The 14,882-nt window shown below is 44.6% G+C and overlaps 1 protein-coding gene across 4 annotated transcripts in view; it reads right to left on the reverse strand.

The window, feature by feature from the left end:
- BASP1 (brain abundant membrane attached signal protein 1) overlaps positions 1-14,127 on the reverse strand; it is a 54,981-nt gene extending 40,854 nt beyond the window's left edge. For 3 of the 4 annotated variants that reach the window (XM_027980150.3, XM_042233920.2, XM_042233919.2), the window contains exon 1: positions 13,937-14,127. The gene's annotated coding sequence lies outside the window, so the exon portion shown is untranslated. Of the gene's footprint in view, positions 1-13,471; positions 13,571-13,936 lie in introns of those variants that run through there. The other variant, XM_027980152.3, reaches the window with a different exon arrangement.
- Between the last annotated feature and the right edge of the window lie 755 nt (positions 14,128-14,882).

Raw genomic sequence — 14,882 nt, forward strand, 5'->3', positions numbered from 1 at the left:
ATGTTTTGATCAATTAAGAGCCAAAAATGCCAAGTGTTCTGAGAGGGATGGGGACAGTCAGGAAAGGAATGTCTGAGAAAGTGGCATTTTTAGGTTGAGGAGTACTTGGACAATAGAAAAAAGAATATTCCAGGAAGAAGAACAATGGGAAAGAGCCTGGAGCATTTGGAAGAACTGAAAGGCAGGCCGCACAGGTGAGGATGGGGATTAGAGGAGGCTGAAGAGGAAAACAGAAGGTGAACACGAGGGAACTTATAGATCGGCAAAGGATTTTGATAATTTTATTCTACGTGTAACAGAAAGTCATGATAAAAAAGTGTTCAGCACAGGAATGCCATGCATGCATTTAGCAGAGTATGACCACAGTAATCGAGGAGAGGGGTAAAAACTTCAACTAGGTTCACCACTTAGCGTAGACAGGAAGGGACGGATATGAGGGGCAATGATCAAGGAGATGCCCCAGACCCTTGTTTGCAGGAAGATCCCCGTTTTCTGGAATGAATGGAAGAAGGTGCTATCGATCAGAAACTGAACACCGAAAGAAGACTGCAGACATTGGCTCAAAGACAGATGTTGCATAACTTAAAGAGTTAAAAAAATTCTACGGTAACATTTTAGGTTTTATGAAGAAAATTATTTCCATAAAAGATATTAACAGTACCAACTTTCAATTAGTTTAGGGCCGGTGGCTCATCTAGCTTCGCCAAATTGAATTACTATATTCAATTAGACTGTGGCTTAGTGAGGTAATATTTTTATTGCTATAGTTAAACACAACATGACGTGACCTGCAGCTCGAAACAGAAAGGCAATGACTGAATCACTCGAAAGGGCACTTTCAAAAGTCAAGTGCTTTCTGAAAAAGAGCCGCCAAAGTGTTACGTGAAGATACAGCCACATCCACACTTGTTGAGAATGCCCCCTCAAAGAGTCCCTTCAGTATCACTACTTGTTTTACTTCTTGGAAAGGCCCCAGAATTCATAAGCCTTGATTTTTTCGTTATCAAAAACTTCATATGACTCCTGACACTAACTTCCCTCCACTTACTGTCCCACTGTAGAGAAACCTGTCAAAATTCCAACCATTCTTTCCACATTTGCTTTCTGTTAAAACCTGTATCTTCTAATGTCTTCAACCATCCATCCAATAAAAACTTGCCCACAGTAAGATTCTTCTGGACCCTGAATCCCTACCAACAAGCATGGATGCTGGTACAGGATTTTAAACTGGCTTACACATCTGGTCAACCCTTCCATCTACAATAAGAAGGGCTCTTGACCAATGCCACTACTGGTAGGAGTTGTCTTTTTTCTTTTTCTCCCCCCAGAATACCTCTATTTTAATTTACTCAAGAATAGGTGTCCTTTACATGACCTGGACTATGTCAATCCTTCTCTCTTCCTTTATTCCCTTGCTGTATTTAGAAATATGGATAACCAATGGAAAAGGCTTCATGCAGAGGAAAAGCATGATCATATAGTGCTGGAATGAAAACAGGCTTCACCACATATTAATGCCTATTGATTGGTGGCAACTGCCTAGAGCAGTGCTGAGAAGGATTCTGAGGCCTCATCCCACATCTATCCTGAGTACAACAGAGAGAATAGTACCTGCACATACCCTTTGCCATCCACAGCCCAAGGGAGCCATAGAAATAGGCTTTGAAGTCCACATAGGTTCTACCTTTCCTAGTGATGTGAATCTCAAGGAAATTAATTTCTCTGAATCTCATGTTGTCAAAAGAGAACACTGCTCAGGCTTGCCTCACATGGATTTGCAAGGAGTAAACCACAGGCACTGGAAGGACTGAAGCTGAAGCTCCAGTACTTTGGCCACCTGATGTGAAGAGCTGACTCTCTGGAAAAGACCCTGATGCTGGGAAAGATTGAAGGCGGGAGGAGAAGGGGATGACAGAGAATGAGATGGTTGGATGGCATCACCGACTCAGTAGACGTGTGTTTGAGCAAACTCCTGGAGATGGTGAAGGACAGGGAAGCCTGGCATGCTGCAGTCCATCAGGTCACAAAGAGTCGGACTTAGTGTCTCAACAACAACAAAACCAGAGGCTCCACGGGAGCTGATTCTCCCCACCTCCTTTGTCTTGAGGGCAGGGAACGGGGCACTTTGCACAGCGGCTTTGAATATTCCTCTAAACCACCTTTCCTAATATGAAATGGGCTGCGCCCTGCTTTCATGCATATGCTGAAGTTCTAACTTCCTGCACCTCAAAACTTAAGAGGTAAATTAGGTGAAAATGAGGCTAAAGAGGTAGGCCTAAATCCAATAGAACTGGTGTGTCCTTATACAGAGATTGGGACATAGAGATACCAGCGGTGCACGCACACATGGAAGACCCAAGGAGGACGCAGCCAGAAGGCAGCCATCTTCAAGCCAGGGCGAGACATCACAAGAGGAAGCTGAACGAGGCAACACCTTGACTTTGGATGGTAGCCTCCGGTTCGGGGAGCCTGTCATGGCAGCCCTAGCAGGGGACCCCAGGAACAAAGCGACCTGCCTCTGCAATTCCTGTTACACGTGAGTATCTCCAGCTCTCCTCTCCTGGCCCTCCCCTGCCTCCTCTCACTCTCCAGGTTCCTTTTCTCCCCTGAAAACACTACAAAGAGGGGGTTGGGGCTTAGAAACGAGGTCACCGACTGCTGATCTAGAACAATGCAGTTTTGCTTCCTGTATTGTACTTACCAGAAACCCTGCCCACACAAGGGGAATCCAGACACTCTCAGGAACAGAAAGGAATGGTGTTCCCCTCTCTCCATCCAGAAACACAGCTGCAAAAATACCCCGTGGAAACTTCCCTCAAGCATAGCCACTTCCTTCTTTTCAGAAGGATTTTCACAAACCTCAGTATTTAATTAGAAATGCTATTACTCCCAAAGGTGTCTCCCTCTCTCAAGATGGGATGGTTTAGTTAGGGTGGTAGTTAAATGTGTTATCAGAATCAGAATTCAATGGAAATTCTTCTGCAGCCAACTTAGATTTCACACTAACCACGGTGCACATTAGTGATCGAAAACATTTGTTCTAGCAGTTAGATATTTTCTCTGCCAGGTAAACTATGCAAACAACTGCTAACATATCAGGGCTTGCTCCTTCACCATGCTGTGTGCTGCTAACAGTAATTTTATTATACGATGCTATCTAAATACCCTAAGGGTTTAGGAAATTAAGGGGGCTGGTTTTTCGATATTATCTGCCCCAGATGGCACCCTCTTCCAACAGAAATAATGCTCAACTCTATTGGGTTGAGCTTTTCTTCATTTCACTTATAACAGCAGTAACATCTTTTGCAGTATTACATCATTCTGGACTCTTTACCCTTTATTTGGGATCCTTGGCTATCTCACTACAGATAGGAGAAAAAACACTCCTTAAGTAGTATGCCTAGCAAAGGGGATCACTAACAGGAAATACATATGCAAGCGGTCACTCTTGGTCATAAAGAAGGCAAGTTAAAGGGGGCAGCGTGGGTACAAACCCTAATTTAACTCGGGACAAACCCTAAGTTGCCAACTGATTCCTCTAACCACCACATCTCCCCTTAATATGGTAATATTTGTTGCTGGAAATAAGCATACAGTCATAGAATGTATTACTACTGACAACATTAAAGTTTAAAGTACAACCATGTGATATTTTTCAGGCAGGAAAGGACCAATTAACATGGTTGGGTGAGGCAGAGACATGAGAAGCTTGGTGACCTTCAGACTCAGTTTTTTAAAAATTCTTCTCTTACCTTAGTGGAAGTGTCATAATCCCATCATGTAGTTGCTTTTCTCTGCATTGTAGCCAGTTGAGTTCTCCTAGGAGGACCTCGTACCCACCCACCCAGGAGACTTTAGTATAAATAAAATGAAAGCTAAGCTCTTTGGAAGGTAGAAGTGAAGCCAGTTAGAACAGAAAGGGTGGAGGTTAAGAGGAGTGAAGCTATTGGTTCTGTCTCTTATACCAATGAAACTTTCAATGAGACTTTTCCTTAGTCAACCACTGAATTAGGTAATGGACAAGAGTGATACTCAGATGTGAGTCACATGTAGAAACATATACCTGGGAAACCATCAACCTTGTGTTAACAACCTGTGGGAGACCATTGCTACAAATGCTCTCTGTGGGAGACCATTGCTACTAACACTTGTTACTATTTGTCTGAAAACCACATAGTAGAAGTTCTGGAACCAGGTTTCTAAAGTCCAGCTGGGTGAGCCCTGGGAATTCAAAGCTTGAAGTCTCAACAAAAGATGACCAGGGCTACTGAGAAACTCTAGTGCCGTAATAACCTCTGGTCAATTGTATTCACTGAGGCTGGGCGATCACAAGACTCTGTTAAGAACCATTGTCACCATTAATTGTTAATTGAAACTCTTTTTTTCCTACCTTAGGAAAATGAGTCATGCAAATTAGATTCCAGAACACCTCATTTAATCAATCAAGTCTTTAGTGAATACCCAAGTGGTCATATAATCTCACCCTACCTCTTGGATGGAATACAGGATAAAGGAGGAAAGCCATCTCAAATCTCTCTATCTGTAAGTCACCGATTTCTCTAGATTTTCCTTTTTCCCAAGTCTTCAACATGCCTAAAGCAAACTCAGATGCTCTTATCCCATGTTGAAACAGCTGAGAATATTCATAAAGGTCAGAGTCAGCAAATCTTCTACAGCCCCTATAGTTTCCAAGATAAGCTCAGAGAGGCTTAAAACCGGATTGTGGGAAGATCCAGTGATTCCAAGGAAATCTGGATGTCCTCACAGGCACTAGATGGTTGTTATTGCTTTCTCTTTTGATATACTATTTCTCCAAGTAGGTCCTGTTACTGTTTAACTTGGCTATTGTATTAGTCTATTGGCAATGGTGTTTTGAATGGCCACCATCAGGTAAATGATGTGGGTCTTTTCAAAATTAGTTAGCCAAGCAATCTAGGATACTCGTAATTTAGAAAGCTTAACCAGGAGAAGCTGTTCTCTGATATCCTTTGCCTCATAAACTTAAAAAAAAAAGGGGGGTTTAATTTGGCTTTATTTAAGAAATATTTCCATTTCTGAACCTGCAAAACTATGATAATTTAAAAGCATTAACAAAATTGCAAAGTCATTTGTTTATTGCAGGGTTCCCTGGGGAAAATATATAAATTTATCTAAGACTCATTCTCTACTTACTGAAATGTCTAAATAGATTGTTTAAAATATGAATTAGAACTCTCTTATCTAAAAATAAACTTATCATAGTTTTCTCCAAATACAAATGCACACAGTTTACATTGCTAAAATTCATTTCAAACATCTGAATATTAAGCTTTATCAAGTGTTTTAACAACTTAAGTACTTCAGTTTCATATTTTAATGAAACTTAAAACTTCAGAAACTTACTGCCCTTTTAAATCCTCTAAATCATCCCAAATACCACAAATGATCATTCTGATCATTCTAAAGAAAAAAGATCAAACCTCACATTTCACGTAGCTCTCAAGCCAGTATCCCAGACTGTCTGTGTGTGCTAACTCGCTCTGTCTGACTCTCTGTGACCCTATGGACTGTAGCCTACCAGGCCCCTCTGTCCATGGGATTCTCCAAGTAAGAATACTGGGCTGGGCTGTCATGCCCTCCTCCAGGGGATCTTCCTGACCCAGGGATCAAACCCACTGTCTTCTATGTATGTTGTATTGGCAGGCGAGTTCTTTATCATTAGTGCCACCTGGGAAGTCCAGATAACCCTAGGAATGGCCAGAAAAACTCATGCCCATTTCTACAGCACTGTGCACACTGGATCTTCCAAGAGATTCTGGAGCATTTCTAGGGCACAATGCTTCATTGCTCTGCTCACTCCACAGCCCCCAAATTAGTCTAAAACCAACTGGCTTTCTTTTCAAACTCCTACCCTCCATCTGCAGGCTCCAAACCCTGCAACATTTGTTTATTTTAGGAGAGAAACAAAGATATGACACAAAAATTTAGTCTTCTGGGCGAAATTATTTTAACGCATGCCATAAATTCTTTAGCATCTGAAGGAAACCACACGCCTATAATAAGAAGAAAACGGAGAAGATGGCATGTCGAAAAAGCAGCAGCAGGCAGTAAGCACAAGTGGTGCTATCGAGAAGGCGGAACTGGGTCTCTGCTGGAAAGAACACAGGATCAGGACTGGATTTTCAAAAACTGTTATCAGGGACTTCCTGGTGGTCCAGTGGGTAAGGCTTCCCCTTCCAAGGCACAGGGTGTGGGTTCCAGCCCTGTTTGGGGAACTAAGATCCCACATGCCTCGAGGGTCGAAAACCCAAAACATAAAAGAACAGAAGTAATATTGTTAACAAACTCAATAAAGACTTAAAAAAAAAAAAACTGGTATCAGAGTCAAAGAAAGGAAGGAATTTTTTTTTTTAAGCTGAAGATAGTAAGAGTTTGACTCAATTAGACCGAAAGGAGGGCTGGTAGGAATGGAGTTTTAGCGGGAAATAACCTGGGTTTCCACTTGGCCACTAACCAGCTCATGGGACCTTGACTAAGCCACTAACATTTCTAAGGTCCTCTGAGTTCCAAAAGAAGTGTTTTAGTGATGAGCTTACAATCCTTCTGTTAGGATGATGCAAGAATTTACAAAAAACACTGAGGTCGCTTTGATAATTAGGAGAGTATTTAAACACAGCCACCGACTTCGTGTAAATGAACCCTTCGTGGAGGTAGAGTGAAAATGGGGTCACGAGTTCAGGACTTGGTTTATTTCTGATCAGGCAACTACAGAGCTGGAAGAGGGCTGACTAGTGTCTCTGATTACTATTTCAAAAGTAGAATTACAGATAAGGCATTTGAGTGATTATTTCTACCTGTGAAGTGCAATGAGGCCATTTCTCTACAGTCCTCAAAAGCAGCCTTTATCATCATTGTCATCCCCAGAAAAAGAGATGACTTAAAGACATCAGCCTATATTCACACAACAGGAAGCATTTCTAATCTAGAGGCCACTAAATGTATTTATGGATTAAATATGTATTAGACAGTGTATCTCTTCTAAGATAATTTTTCAGAGAAGAACCTAGCACAACCCTCTCTAAATGAATATTGAAGAGGTTAACATGTTACAATATATTATCCATTTTATCGCAAGTGTCCATATTACATGAGATAAAATGGCCAAGGCTTACGGGAAAAAGCAGCATTGGCCAGCAAAATAGGACCATTAGACATGGATCCAAATTCTATTAATTTCTGTTAGCCCTAGGATCTTATGTACATTATTTAACCCCCTTTTTTTTTTTTTTGGTCATTTATTCACAGGCAAAATGCCTCTTACAACTTAAGGGGATAAATTTCAATTACAGCATAAGACACATAATAGTCAACGATGTCCAATTTCATCCCTTAACTTCTCCATATTTAAAAGGAAAAAGGAAATTTCTTCTATGATACACTCACCATACCCAAAACCACTTTCCCACAGTGGATACCTGACAGATAAATTAATTTCCCTTCTGATTCCATAAGATTCAAAATCCTGTTTAAAGAAACTATTAGAAAAAATAATTTAACCAAAATGAAAATGATTTTACCTTCACTCAACAGCAAAGCCCAGTGTCCAGAAGGCCAAAGATGAATCACTTAGGCAGATCCCTGAATTAAATGCCTGAAAAGTCAAGGTGATTCCAGGATGAACCATCTCAAATATCTCGAAGGCCAAAGAACTTCTTCTTTTTTTTTTGGTCACAGTGACTAAGGTTGCCAGGGGGATAATTATTTGCAGATATTTTCTCAACAGGTAACAATACCTTCACATCCCTGAATAAGACAAGCTTTGGTTTTACTCCTGGTGTGGGTCGTGGGGATGTGGAACAGTGTCCTCAGGATTTTAAATATCTAAATTGGTTTTTACCAATCTTTGTACTGACTCCTTTCAGATGCCAATGAATGCACCTTGGTTCAGGACACCACAAAGCCAAGTCTTTTCAGGTATGAATGAATTGTGTCTATACCTAAGGTCTTCCAGTGGAGTCCAGATCAAAACAGAGAGGCTTTCTCTGAAGATCTCCACTGGAGTGGGTTGCCATTTCCTTCTCCAGGGGATCTTCCTGACCCATGGTCAAACCTGGGTCTTCTGCATTACAGGTAGACTCTTTACCGTCTGAGTCACCAGGGGCTGTAAGTTCCAAAGACTTTCACAGTATTGTTTTTCATTGTAATCCTAATCAATATGGGGGCTGGGGACCCACTCTGGACTTTAAAAACTAGCACAAGTATCTTGGTAACAACTTCAAGGCATCAGAGCTGCATTTGGAGGCTTTTCTAAACCAGGTTTCTATGTTCTACCAACTCCTGTCCAAGGGACCCCAACCAGACTTTCTTGCAATGATAACCTTCGAAGTAAGAATATAAACAGCTATAGATACAGAGGAGGAAGGAAAGAAAGCTGGTCCTCTCACCGCTTTACAGTGAGTGTGCATTATGAAGGTATACAGAATGTGTGAAGTATTCTCCTGTTTGATTACTTAATCTTTATAGAAACTCTATATTATAATCTTCATTATACAGATGAGAATTGAAGCAGAGAAGTTACGAAATTTGACAAATGTCACACAGCTAGTAAATGGCTGAAACGAAATTCTTAAGTCATCCAAAATGATTAAGAAAATAAATCAATTCAAAAACAAGTTTAGAAAGCGTCTTAAGTGATAAGAAGGAAATGTGGAAATACTTGGCCTTCCCAGCTGAACACCATTTTCTTATATAATCTTGAAATGTGTCCTTATGACCTGGGTCCCTGTGGCGCTTGCAGATGGCTTCCATTTCAAAGACTCTTAAAGCTTTCAGGAATTCACTCCTAGATTTCGAGGCATGCTCAATTAGCACCTCCCCTCTCTAACTTCCTTGACTAGTCAAAAAAACTCTTGCTTTCCCTGTTTTTGTTCAAAAACATCTATTGCCTTTGGAAAGCCTGATTTTTAATGTTCCTTAAACCCTTAGGGTGCAGAAGAAGAAAAATATATTATGAGACTCAGCATCCACGTCATCCCATTTCTGAGTTCCAGAACAAAGAAGAGAATGTCATTTAATCACTTTGCTTCCTAGGCTTGTGTCTTTTCAAAATTACAATTTAACTATCCACTGGTAAGATCTAGATGATTATCATTTACTTCTGATACGGTTTACTGGACATTTTCTTCTTACATGACACTTACCTAGATGTCTGTCTTGATAGCAGGGGAGGGGACGGCATTTAACAACAATCTTTTGGCAGGCTGGGAACTTCTGTGGTTTTAAGACCACCCCTGTATTTTCTCAAAAGAATTGAAATGCCGTCTCTTGAGTTATGTAGGCAGCCGTGGGAAATTCAGTGAGGGTGGCCATTCTGGCGTCATTCAGTCCACATGGGAGCAAACTCCCATTCGGTATCTCATAGAATTTCAAATATGTATCTCCATGAGGTTTGAAATCTCCTATTTCTGACTGAATATACTGAAACCCTCAAATCTTAATCAGCATGGAACAAAAACACAGCTCAATATACAGAAATTAGTTACTGATGTCAATCACACTGATGACTACATTGAAAATGCAGACTGAGAGGGCGAGGGGCCCCGAGGAGCCAGCCACTGTACTTACGCCCTTTTCAGACATGTGTGATCCTTTTTATAGCCTAAAATTAGGAATTATTACTCCAGTTTTACAATTGGATAAAATGAAATTCAGAGTGGTTTGAAGCAATTTGGTCAAAGTGGCCCAGCCAGTGCCTAGAGATTTTTCAAACTGACTCTCCTTTCGACTACACCCGAGGAAACCCCCCTATCAAGAATATTTTCTCTCTAAAAAACATTCTGGCTATTCACAGCCTGGGTTATTTCCTGATACTAATCCACCAGACTTGAGCTGCAAAGTTCCCATTGCATTGTATTACCCGAAGTCTTAAGAGTCAGAATAAATGGACAGGATTCAATGAGTTAAGAAAACGTGATAAAACAACAGATTCCGTTCCCATCCCCCCACCCACCTCCATAACTTCAACTCATATACAAGCTCAGTTTTACCTCCACAGTACCTGGCTTCCAGTTTACCAACTAAAATAATCATCAAGATGTTAATCTTTTGATAGAGGATATAAATAAAGTAATAAGTTAAAACTACATATTAGAAAGATAAAGACCTAAGCAATTCAGAACATCTCTTTTAACAGAATCAGACACCAAAGGAAATCAATTGCTTTTGATGAACAATAGTGAGCAGGCCTCTTTTTAAATATATTTGAAACAAAATTTTATAAACAATAATAAAAATAAGGCAGAGCAACTTTATAAATCTTCTGTTTAGTATAAGCATTTATTACAACTTTTAAAATGCTTTCATGTGAATGTTTAAGACCCTAAATGAACATGCTAATTTAAGATGCTCAATGCAACCCATTTATTTCAGGGGTACATTGGTAAAAATCAGAAACAAGTATCTTAGTAGACCAGCTAGGCTCTCCCTTCTATATACAGACTGAGAAAAACAGAAAACTGATTATTTTCCAAAGACCAACATGAAGCACTATAAAATGATATTCTGTACAAACTATTTTGTTTCATATCAGTAATAAAATTTATTTTGTAACATGAGTATATATATATATACAAATTGTGTGTGTGTGTGTGTGTGTATACATATGTATATACCTGGCACCTTACTTTCCTTAAAAATGGTTTTGGATTTTGGTAATTTTTTACAAAATTACAGTGGATATTACAGACATCCATTTAACAGTGACCAAATCTCCTAAGTTTTTCATACTCCCCTTATCTTGACTGTGGAATGAAAATGGTTTGAAATTTTCCTTACTATGAAAAAAATTTTAAAGACAAAAATTAACGAGACACAATACATCCAACCTGAGATTATAATATGGTTTGTTCTAGTAAATCCAGGAAGACTGCAACGGATGCCTCCAAAGATAAGGAGCCAGAGCCCTGTAGGACTATTCCACTCAAATCAGATGTTTAAATTAGGGTGGTCTACGGGGAGAAAAGGCTCTCTTCTGCCTGCATAATAAGAGCAAGTGTATCAGTTAAGGAGAGATACGCCACTGGCGCCGCTGATAATATGGTCATTGTTGGCGCATTTTGTCAAAAGGCTCAGCTTCCTTTCTCCACCTGCTAAAGCTTGCCAAAAAGCTAGCCGGGTAAAAGAATAAGGTAACCGATCATTTATAATTCAATTTAAAAATTATCTTGCTCAAAAACCTGAGACTCGTCGAATTGGGGCATACTGGTATATACTTGTTACTGCATGTGATCTATACTCCGACTCATCTGTTCCTCAAAAACATAACCTAAAGAAAAAAAACCCTACCCCTAGCCCTCTAAACCCTAAAAAATCCACCCAATACTATGGAGGACAGTGGGTAGCAGGCGGCTACCCTCCATATCAAATAAAGGTCCTGATACATTCAACTTGATCAATATCAAGTTTTATTAACAGGAACAAAAAAGATAATTTCCATTTTCCTGCCATGTGTTGTCTTACCAGGGTGTACTGAGAATACTGAAACATAAAATTCTTTCAAGTGTAACGTACCATGGCAAAATGTAATTATTTAGCTCCTTTTTATACACAACAGTTAAGTCTCTTTTTAGCTGGTAGAACAAACTGGCCCCAAAAGAGGCCATAATCTGCATCACTGGAAAGAAAAATCAGTCATCAACCATCAAATGTGTGTGTGTATGCCCACATATGTATATATATATATATATGGAGACATATATCGATATATACGGAAAAGAAAAATTAAGAACTTAATAGACCATCTTCACCCCAGCAGCCCCATGTGCCTTCTTCCTCCCCTACCAGTGGTCTCCATCTCCATGTGGTTCTTCTCGAATTTTCCTAATGAAACAATGAGGTAGGAATCAAAAGAAAACAGCGTTAGGATCCTGACAAAGTAACGATTTTCTCAGCTCTGGGTTTTGTAGGCCCTCTTGTTCGAAGAAATGCCAAATGTCTTAATTTTTCCCGTAGTGACACCAGGGGCAAGACCCACTGTCATTTTTGAGGCCAATGTCCCTTCATCAAACGGCCAGCAGCAAAAATCTTTCAGACAAACGGTTAACTGATGCAAATTAATAGGGCCACCATCACTGCAGTGCGATACGTTACAGGAAAAAGAACAATGAACAGCACGAGAAAGGAAAAGAGCAGTGTTCGGTTACAAAAACATTAAACCCCACAGTTTGCCCTCAGCATCAAGGCTAATCTTATTTTTCATCAATTGAAATAGCTAAGAAGGCAAAAGATGAGATAGCCTGGGAGAAGAAATATACGCACGGGGTGGGGGAAAACTGTCATCTGTATCCAAGGGTTTCACGCAACATTTAGGGCAAACGCCTTTGTTCCTGGGCTTGGGAAGGGAGTGGGTGGGTGGGTGATGGAGGGATCAGATGGGTCGGCCCGGGCCCTCCACACCCTGCTCTCCGGCGCATGCGCGAGGCCAAGACAAAGGAATAGGTAATTACAGTCCGGATTCATTCATTTTGCCCGCAGTACTGAGGTCTGTGAGCCCCGGTTGTAATCCCTGCGAGGCTGATCCACACCCCTAGTGCAGGAAGACCACCTCTTTGACAGTGTTTGATTTTAACCTGCCGCAGATATGCTAGTGGCCTCGCGGCAGACCGAGGCGTGGTTGTCAATCCTGTTCCAGATACTAAAAAATGCACCCATGTGCGCTGCGTTATTTTAAGCAGGGTGAAAATTACACAGGCAAAGACTGTTCACGGAGTTCGTTTCAAGGCGGAAATGTCTCTTGAGGAAGCAGATAAGGAGCCCAGCCAAGCGTTCGATGAATATTCATGAAAAGAATGCGGTTTGTAGCCACGCATTGTGTGTGCGCTCGGATCCAAGGATTCTGCAATTTTTATTCTTTGGGGAAGGAGGGAGGAGGCGATTGGGCGAAGAAGGGGGAACAGAGGCCAGGCGTCGGGTTTCAGTATTAGCGCTTTAGGCAAAGCCTACTAAACCCTAAACCTTCGCTCCCGGCCGGGCTGGGCGGCGAGGGGCCGCGCGCTGTCAGGTTCAAGCTCACACCCTCCGGGCCAGGGCCGCCAGAGGAGGCGCCCAGCGCATTCTCCGAACTGAGTGCTGGAGACTAGGGCACGCTCAGATGGAGCCCACAGGTAAATGGCAAGGCAGCTCGGTCCCCTCCCGGGCTGGGGCTCTGATCGGCTCAGTGGTGCCTCGGGAGGCACGTTGTCGTGTGAACCTCGCATTCCTCGGCCACCCCAAGCCAAGATTCAGGAGTCCCAGCGGCCAAGAAAACCCATTTGCTGAACCAAAAAGCCACCTCCTTCCTTCTGATCACACCACGTCCCCCCGTATCCCTTCTCCCCCTTACACTCTCGCCCCACCCCACCCCCACCCTTCGTCTTCTGCCGCTGCGACCCCCGCACCCAGCGCCTTCTTCCCGGCGATGAGCCGGGCGGGTGACAGCCTCTCCCACCAGACTCACAAAACCGTCTCTTCGGGACTCGGTGCACCGCAAGGGCTTCACGTTCCGCAATCTCCTGCTGCACTAGCTGCTTTCCTCCCGCTACCCACCACCAACTCCGCTTAACAGGCTCACCAGCCCCCCATCCCCCCAGCCTCCCCACCCTGCGAGTGGCTGCAGCCACCCACCTCGGGGGGCCGCTCCCCCCATCTCTCCAGTCCCCCGCGGCGCGACGGAGCCCTCCCCGAGGGATCCCCACCCCCACGACCAGCGCCGTCTAATCGGGGGCCCCGCACCACTCCCCCTCCCCACACCCCCCATCCCGGGCCGCGGCGCCGAGAGAGAACAAAGGGCCTCGGGGTGGGGGGCGGGTGCAGATGGGGAAAGAAGGGGGTGCCGGTGGGGGGAAGGGAACGGAGGCCCCCGGGGTGGCCGGCACCCCGGGTCCGCGGCGGCTGCGGGGGCCACCGGGGCGCGCCTCCTTACCGGGTCTGGGTGCCTGTGGCCGCCCCGAGGTGAACGCGGTGCCGCGGAGGGGCCCGGGTCGCTGGGCGTCGTCCGGCCGGGTGCCTGGCCGCTAGGCGGGAGGCTCTCTCCCCGGCTCGACGGCGGGGAGCCCGGAGCGAGGAGCGAGCTGTCGCGCTGCTGCCGCCGCCGCCCTCGCCGCTGCCGCTACTGCCCTCGCCGCCGCCGCCGCAGCCTCTGCATTTCTCGCGCGCGCGCTCCCCCTCCCCTTCCTGCCCTGCGCCCTCCCCCCGCGCGCCCGCCCGCCCCCCGCTCGCCCCGCCCCCCGAACGCCCCTCCCCTCCCTCCCGCTCGGGGCCCCGCCCGCCTCCCGTCCGCTCCCCGCGGTCCCCCAGCCCCGCCCGCCCGGGTACCCCCGCCTGCCTTCTCCAAAGGGCTGGTTCCCCTCTTCGCCCCCTCCCCTTCCCTCCATCCCCGGGCCCCTCCTGCCTTCCTAGCCCACTCCCAACCCACCTCCCCTCCACTCTTCTCCAGTCCTTGGCCCCCCATCTCCGCCGCCTCCCCTCCCCCCGCAGCGCCGGCGATGTTTGGGGCACACACACACACACACACACACACACACACACACTTGCTCTCCATTGCGCCCCCCTCTCTCTCTCCGTCTATTCTGTTTGGAACGGTTGGGTAAGAAGGTCTCGGGCTCTCGCTCAGACCTTGAGGGGCCGCCTCGAGGTGGTGCCTGACGCCCCCTGCCCCTTGCTATCCTTTCTCAGCATCCCATCCGAACGCTCGCTATGTCCGGCTGAAATTCTGATACCCGGGCGGGCAGTGAGGTTCGGGGGAGGGGTTGACCTGGTGGCTCCCTTCGGGCCATTAGGACCGACGCCCGAGGGTGGACAGTGGTCTCCCAGGGCAGGCACGCCTGGGCGGCGCCCGGGTGCACCGAGTGTGCTGCGCCCCGGCAGGC

This window comes from Ovis aries, chromosome 16 (genome assembly GCF_016772045.2).
Source record: "Ovis aries strain OAR_USU_Benz2616 breed Rambouillet chromosome 16, ARS-UI_Ramb_v3.0, whole genome shotgun sequence".
NCBI classification, from domain to species: Eukaryota; Metazoa; Chordata; class Mammalia; order Artiodactyla; family Bovidae; genus Ovis; species Ovis aries.